We start from the raw sequence: 8,910 nt of genomic DNA, 5'->3' as shown, positions 1-8,910 counted from the left end.
GTTTTTTCAATAACATTCTTTGAACCACAGTTGGGATCATTGGTCTAGATTGATTTATGGCCGGTAAACTAAATCTGCTGAGTAGGTCACTATAGTTATCACCTTAGAATATGCCTTTCCCCACAACATAATGTGAATCTATTGCATGTTTTAGTTATGACTCATTTCCTCAAAGTTGTACAAACCTAATAATGTTCCCTGTTATAAGGATCTTATAGTCAACAGGGATGATAAGACAGGCCAATAAGAAGCAAGGGAACAAGTGACCCAAAACATTAAACAAACGGTCTCAGTGCCCCAAAATATACTTAGGTACCAAGAATTACATTGGGAAAAAGGGCTGTTTTTCAAAGTAAATGTGCTTTTATTTGTTCTCTACCTGGCCTTAACAGCAAACCAAAAAGTGTAGCTTCCTATTAAATAGAAAGGAAAAGTTCTTTGGCTTGAATTATCCTTAATTCTTTGAGCCATGTGGCTTGGCATATTCATAAGGGCAGATTTTCATATTTTATGTAATTATGTTCAAGCTCTGAACATGTAAATTTGTTCTAATTTTCCACAAATACTCCCCTGCTATCCCACAATTTCTAAGGTTTCTATTTGGGTGCATGTTGCACATGTAACTAGGAACCTTTAGAGATATTTCTGGTGTTACTGTTACAGTGACTGGGAAGAATGAAGGAGGACTGCATTGACTTACATGTATCTTTCAACAAAAATTGTGTGTATTTAAATTTACAACATGATGATTTGATACATATACACATGGTGAAACCATTACTACAGTCAAGTAATTAACATATCTCCTCCCACAGTGACTATTTTTGCGTGTAGATGAGAGCACTTGCAATGTGAATTTCACTTGTAATGACATTTCTCTTGGGAAATGTCCAGGATTCAATACCATATTCTTAACTACAGTCATCGTGCTGTGCGCTAGATCTCTAGACTGGCTCATTCTCCATCACTGTGACTTTGTCCCCTCTGGCCCACATCCCCCCATGTCCCCCTCTCCCTGCCCCTACTAACCAGCGTTGTACTTGCTGCTTCTATGTATTTGACTCTTTGGGTTCCCCATGTAAGTGAGATCATGCAGTTTTCTCTTCCATGTCTGGCTTATTTCATTTATATAATGTCCTCCAGATTCATTCATGTTGTCCATGGCACAGATATCATGTTTATTTATATTAAATTGAACCACATGAAGATTGCTGATATTTGACCATTTTTAACCTACAAAGACAGCAATTTCATGTGGCTCAACCCTGTGTAATTAGAGCTTGAACAGAAGCAAATCCTATTGCACGATTATAAAAACTTTCTTTTCTGCTAAGGGCAAAAAAAATTGGAGAAAATTATAGAGCCAACAAAAGTAGTTGTGTCATCTGTTGATAAACCTTAGAAGTTCATGCTACTAACTAACTTAATGTTGAACTTTTGATAAGCCGTTCAGGTCTGATCAGGAAATAAGCTTTTGCTTTGCCTTGAGTCTAAAGGGGAAGATCAGTGCTTGGCACGCTGTTTGATAGGCTTTGTTTCTTTCAAAACAGCTGGGAAAAATGACTGCTCTGGGGAGTGGGAGGGAGAACAGAAAGAGTCAATCTCACAAGGCACCCAGCTAAATTTCCTTATTCACTGTCAGGCAGTTTGAACTGCCATATGCAGAAACAAGGCTATTGCTGTCTGCAGAACCTCAAGCTCAGATATTCCTGGAATATGTGATTCCTGCCCTGTCCTTTTCCCTGCACTCTTGCCCCTCTTCTCTCTGAACAGATGGCTTCTACCTGCTCTTCCAGTGTTTCTCAGTCTCAGGAGTGATTGATTTCCCTTCTCATTTCCCTGTTATTAAGTCTGACAACCTATTACAGGTTCATTGGTACTGTCCTTTAAAGAATGGTTAAAATGCCTACTTCAATTTATCTGCTTTCTTTCTTCTGCTAAGTTCTTCTCTTGCCTTTCTTGACATATGGCCTTTCTGTATATACTGTTATAAAGGACGTCTCTGGTCTCTCTATTACTGTCCACGATATCCTATCATAAGACAGCATTTTCAGGAACAGCTTATTCTTAAAAGGGCATTTCTTATTTCTGAATGACCACAGGGACTTCAGTTGTGAATAATGTGCCAGGCAGATATTCTCTTAATTCTGATGGATTGATAATGGGCACCCAGTTCACCCCAGGTCACTATCATGCCCGGCAAGCATACAAACGGAGGCACATTCCACATAGTAAGTATTTAAAAGCCATAAATCAAGCTGACAACTGTTAAGTAAAATTTGCTTCATCCTCCTATGGAAGCTGCATAATGACAAAAATAAAACATGTTTAAAGAGATGGTTCTTATGTTTAAAGTTGGTTAACATGACTAAATCTAATTATCATTGCACGTGTCTGAGTGTTCTGTTGATGGGCTACTAATTTTGGGGCAAGACATAAAAACATGCATAATTCATAAATGTTCCCGTAAACTTATTTTTCTTACTTTCACTACAGCAAAATCACGAATTATTTTATCAAGATTTTTGGCAATAATCTAAAGGGTTAAAAAAGAAAATATAATAGCATTCAAATGATGCTTGAATATGTTTTCACTAAAATGTACATTGAAATAAAAATTAAAAAATTAACATTTTGAAAAACATTAAATTTTTCTTCTAAAATATTCAAAATTATCTACTAAAATTAAAAAGAGCAAATTATTAGTGAATATCAACATTTTAATGCAAATTCTTAAATAAAGCTGACATTTTAGATTTATTTCTTAAAAATTTAATTAAGTGCTATTGAGTAGTTTAGTAAAAATAAAGCACTTTAAATTCTTATGTTCGCTGTTCATCTTGTTTCCAGTGTAAAGAACTGGCATCTGAATCATGCCTGTTACAGCAAATTCACGAGTATGCAAGTTCACATTTCATTTTGTAAGAGATTCCTCAGCAGTCATGGGGATTGGGTGGAATACCACCCAAAGTCACGAGAACCTCCAGAGCTACAAATTAGCATGAAGAGAAGCAAGAAAATGGACTTCCAGCCCCCTGGGAAATTGCAGCCTGTCATGCAGGAACCCACTTGTTCACTTATCTCAGAGGAAGGAGGGCAGTTAATCCATTCAGTTTTCCTCTTACCTAAGGATCTGAGCCACTCACATCCTTCCTAGAGCCCAAAGCAAAATGGCGCAAACCACCAGTTGTCCGTGCGTTTGGATTCAAGCGCCTTTCTTTTGTTTTTTGAGGATAAGGAGAAGAGCTGCGGCAGGTGTTAGCCAGAGTGGACGCAGGCCAGTGGTGCAGGTGATCTGGCACAGGCCAGGGGCCCCCTGACCAGGGTCTGAGGGCAGGCCTAGATGTGCCTCACCCTGGGCCTTAGTCCACTGGGGCTGCTACAAACAGAATACAATATTCTGGGTAGCTTACAAACAACGAATTTATTTCTCATGGTTCTGGTGGCTGGAAGGCCAAGATCTAGGCGACGGCAGATTCGTTATCTGATAACTGCTTTCTGGTCCATCCATGGTGTGCTGGGGAGGAAATTTCCTCCACCCTTAGAGGCCCTTCAAGCTGGTCTTAAGAATCAAATTGACATGAGACAGATAAGCAGGAGAAAAAAGTTTAATGACATATGTAAGGGGAAGCCGTAGACAAGCGTTCCCAAGATGGTCAAGGACAATGAGGAATATACGCCATCCTGAACCCAGGAGGGGGGCAGTGGGGGTCTGAGACTTCAAAGAAAGGGCAATTCACAGGAATATGAAAAAAGTAAATATTTGATAGACAAATGTTTGTGGGGCCATGATAAACAATGTGGGAGGCACACAGGAATTCTAACAGACTTGGCCACAATCCCTCCACATCTACCACACCTAGCTTGCCTTGCAGCTGTCCATGGCGACAGCTCTCCTGAGGAGCAGATCAAAGTTCCTGAGTCCTTGGGAGGTCAAAGTTCCTGAGTCTTTGGGGCCTGGCTTGTTCTCAGCTCCCAACTACTCTGCATGTCCCAGGGGCACCTCTTGGGGTGGCCTGCCCGTGGTCCACAGGGCTGTCCTCTCCCTGTGTCCTCACAAGGCAGAGGCGGGGAGGGAACTCTGTGGAAGCTCTTTTCCAAGCAAACTATCCCCAGTCACCTCATCACCCCCCCAAGGCCCACCTCCAGATACCATCCCCTGGAGACCCAGTGTCTACATTCGGAAGGAGAGCAGAAGGGCCCCCCCAAACTGTGCCTCTTGGGCATCAGGATTATTTTGTGAATCAGCAGACACAGAACCTCTGAAAACAGAGAAGCTAGCCTTTATAAGGGAAATTTACACTTACAAAGAAATTTCCATCTGTAAGGGTGCCTCCCTCTCTGTCCTAGGAGGAGAAGGTTGACTCTAAATCACCAGGGACTCTTATCAGTGGAGAAGACCTCTACCCCTGCTTTTCCTGCCTTAGGATAATGATGGTTGTTGGTTAATCACCTAAAATATGTTAGGAATCTTGGTTTCTAACATCCTCGTTTTAGAATGGAACCTTGGCCTTAGGGCGCAGTCCCTCCTGCTGTTACTACACTGTCTAAATCTTGGCATTTTTTGTCACAGGCAGGAAAAATGATCAGGATGCTTGTCCCACGTCTCTGCTCTGCACCTCAATACCATCATCATAGTCAGTGTTATGCTATTTTAAAAATGCGGTTACTCTTTCTATGACAAGAATTTAACAAGCAAAGACATTTTTGTCAGTACATGTCCTTCCCATTACTTACTTGTCACATAGAATCAGATTAAGCACCATCATTTCTCTACCCCGGCTCCACTATACATTTTATGAATTTTAAAGACCTAGGATTTAGGTTTTTAAGATTTAGGAGATGATTTTCATACTTCTAGTTACGGTTAGTGGAGGAGCTATGCCTTGGGAGTTTCCTTATTCCACTTCTGCAAGACTGGGGTGTCCCTACAGCCCTGGTGGCCCTGGAGGGCTTGCCCAGGGCCACTGAAGCACTGAGCGCCAAGTACTTCCCGTCAAGTGGGTTTTGGGAAACAGAGGAGGAAAAGAACTCTGAGTAACTCATGCCTACATATATGATAATGTACATTGAGAGGATCAGGTTCACGGGGTCACTTATTTTGCGGAAATGGCCCTGGCCTGGCAGTGCCCTGCGCTGATTGCGAGGCCATTGGCTTCTGCGCTGCAGGGCACCTCCAGCCCCGGCCAAGGCTCACTCCGGGAAGGGGGACTGGGAATTCCAGCAAGAAGCCGAGACAGGTTTGGGGCTGTCTTTGGAGAGGTGACGGGGGAAGGTGTGAATAAAGGAAGGAAATGCACATTTGCATAGATCATTAATGTTTAAATTGAGGGCTGTTTGGGGCAGGAATTGCTGGGAGGAGCTGGAGGCGGGATGCTCCAGGCATTAGTGAAAGAACAGTCTCCCAGCAGCCTCCCTGGCAGACCGCCAGCGCAGGCTCGGGGGTCTTACAGGATAAGCCGAGGCACATTAAGACTGTGAAGAGTTCCTTCGAGCCAACATCCATCCCGACTGGGCAATGCTAAGTGGGAAGTGGTTAGAGCTCCACTGGCCCGAGGTGGGGGGCAAGACTTCAAGAGCCGATGCAGACGCAACGCAAGGAAATGGTTTGGCCGGAGCTTCCGTAGTTGCTGTACCTGGGAAAGCCTAGTTGGCTGTGTCTGATTCGTTGTCCTTACGTTTCAACTTCATAACCTTAAGGCATTTACAGGCTTTGGTGTGCTTATGCAGGCTGCCGAGGCGCTAGGGCCACCTCCGTCCAACAGCCGACAACAGGCAGGGGTCAGATCCTTTTCCCAAACTGCTTGGAAAATACCCCCATCGTCATCCTTCCTCTGAGCCCCGTTTCTGGTGAAATATCATGCCGGGAGAGGATTGATACTTTATGTCGACTGGCTAAAGTAGTCCTGCCAGGAACCTAGGAGAAAAGCGGAAGATTGCCTATCAAGCTGTCTTCCTGGGAGCCCTCTGATCATATGGTCACCGAACCCTTCTCTAAATTGCCTTCGTTTAGCTCGTTCTCCCAGGATTCTCTCAGTCTACAGAACTTGCCCAATAAGGCAGGGGAAGTATAAAGGATAAAATTGTAAAAACAAATGCAAAACCTATTTTCCAGCCTCCGCTTGCTCCGAGGGTCCAGATTTTAAATGACAGTAGCAAATTCTCTACCTATAAAAAACAACACACTGTTTTTGACCTTCTGTATTTTTATGCTTCCATTCTTTTGAGTTTGAATTCTCTACACACATGCATGATTGCTTACACCACAGTTGGGTTCCCTGTAATACCCAGATCTCTGGGTTTGGTTGTTCTAGAAGGGCACTAATGGGGTGGCCACTAGTCTAGTGGCTGTGGAGCACTTGAAATGTGGCTGGCCTAATCCTTCAGGTACAAGTACAAAATACACAGTGGATCTCAAAGGCTTAGTAGGTGTGGACGGATTCTACGATGGCTCCCAATAACCCTTGCTTCACACCCTTGAACCATCTCCTCCCGTTTGGATGTGGGTGGGAACTGTGACCATAGAATATGGCGTCGGTGATGGAGGTCACGTGCACAATGACATTACTAGATCCTAACTTCTATCTTGCTAGCAGACTCTTTCTATTGACTGTGTTTCCCTGGCTGGCTTTGATGAAGTAACCCATTATATGGAAGGACTGAGGGGAGCCTCCAGCCGTCAGCTGGCTGCAAGGGGAGCCCTTTGGTCTGGGCCTACAAAGATCCCAGCCACAGCCACGTGAGCTCAGAAGTAGATCCTTCCCTAGTCGAGCCTCAGATGAGACCCAGCCCTGGCTCACGCCATGACTGCAGCTTTGTGGGAGACCTTGAATTAGGGGTCCAACTGAGTCGTGCCCGGGTTCCTGACCCACAGAAACTGTGAGATAATAACTGTGTTCTTGTAAGCCACCAAATTTGTCATCCTTCATTACACTGCAATAGATAACTGCTACAGACCCAAAAAAGAAGACGAACTATCTCATCGATGATTGTTTACTATTGTTACATGTTGAAATGATAACATTTTGGATACACTGGGTTCAATAGAACATTTTACCAAAATTAATTTGACCTGTTTCTTTTATTACTCTTTTTAATGTGGCTACTTGGAGATCGAAAATGTAAAATATGTGGCTGACATTATATTTCTATGGGACAACACTGGCATAGAACTCCAAGGAGTCAAGAACGTCGGTAGCTTATGCAGTGCAGCACGCTGGAGGGAGGTGGCTGTTACGTCGTCAGTATCACCCTGGCACTGACCAGGACACGCTGCTGAAACAGAAAATGGTCTGTCACTTCTGGACAAGAATGATCCACCCTTTTTGAAGATGGGGGAAGCTGTTGTATAATTTTTGTCCAAAGGTAGTATCTCCTTAGTCTTCTTTTAGATGCTGCCTTCAGGGTTTAATTCGTTTCAAATTAACAGCAGGTGGCAGATGCAATTACAGGGAAAAGACAATCACAAATTAAGCATGTTATTTTGAACTTATTTGCAAAGGCAGCTACATATTCAGGGAATAAATGCTAATTATTTTGAATTATTTGTTTACTTGTGGTGTCCTATGCGTGCTTTTACTGATTAATGCTTCACAACGTATGCTGCATCTTTTATTGCTAATTAATAAAGCTATAATGACAGGACTAGCAGTGACCCTGAACTCTACGTAATTATTTCAAACCACTCCCCTGTGAGGCATCTGATTTTCCCAGGACAGGTGCTTCCACAACTTCCCAGGGAACGTCTGCTGTCCAGAGCTGTCCATGCTAATGCAGGTTGTTGTAATCTGCCAGTGTGTCCCGGCGGAAAAAAGTGCTGTCAGTGACCAAAAGGTAAGCAGGGCATTTGGGTGACTAGCTGTTGTGCCTTTAAATCAATATTTTTAAACTGCTTACATCTTTCTTTAGAGGAGAGTTTGAGGAAGTTAAGGAAGACGGAGGGACTCTCAGTGGCAGTACATGCAACATGGTCTCTTTTATCTCAAGCAAATTAGCCAACAAAACAAAACAGCAACCAAACAGGTTAACAGGTTTGATATTCCTACATTCAAATGCTTCCCCAAGCATGCAACAAACCTCTCTTCAAACTGTAAACAGGATTCTCCAGAGAAGAGGAATTTAGAGAAAATATTTGCTTCCTCATTTTACTTTAAGTGATGCTGAAGGGTCCCTTGTAGATTAGTACCCTCAACACTGGCTGTCCTCGCCCTTAATTCCATTCTGGTTGGTCATAAGCAAGAGCCTCCCTGAAATTATCTCTAAAGCATGTTTTTTAAATATATAAAGAGTTCTTATAATAAATCAAAATGAAACAGGAGAAGCCTTCTAGCTGTCTCAAGAACTTGTTGGCTTAATGTCCAAAGATATATGGAAAACTAACACCTATTATAAAAATTCTAACTTCAAAAGTGTACTTGGACTGGGATGTGTTGCTCTGCTGAGGCTGAAGGTAGTTACGGGGACCAAGTCCCAGCCTCAGGTTACCATATCCTGTAATCATAATATGCACAGCACAGTGTAACTCCAAGATTGAAATGTGCTCTAGGCCCAGAGGAGGTGGCCTCTAGCGTATGTTCAGAGGAATTTTTGTGCAGAACTGTTTTAGCCTTATGCATGTAAGACTGGGTTTTGAGAGAAAAACCATTAAGCGTCCAGGTCTGATCTCACCCGCATCACCCAGATTTTGTCATCTGCATCGTGTGCCCCCAAGGGGGATTTCAGGACCTTGAAATGTGTTCTGTCTTGGAAACTACTGTACCTGGGCTTTGCATCCTGACTGCCCCGCCTTGCTTCTGCACCCTTTCAGTGAGTAGGCTCTGTTTGTCTAGCCAAGTGATATCTGAGTGCAGCTTCTTTCCACCCAGAGCACGCCCTTAATGTGTGCGGACAGGCGATCTTTACGAAGAACAG

Source organism: Manis pentadactyla, chromosome 12 (assembly GCF_030020395.1).
Source record: "Manis pentadactyla isolate mManPen7 chromosome 12, mManPen7.hap1, whole genome shotgun sequence".
NCBI lineage: Eukaryota > Metazoa > Chordata > Mammalia > Pholidota > Manidae > Manis > Manis pentadactyla.
The sequence above is the reverse complement of the archived record's forward strand: the minus strand, read 5'-3'. Positions refer to the sequence as shown.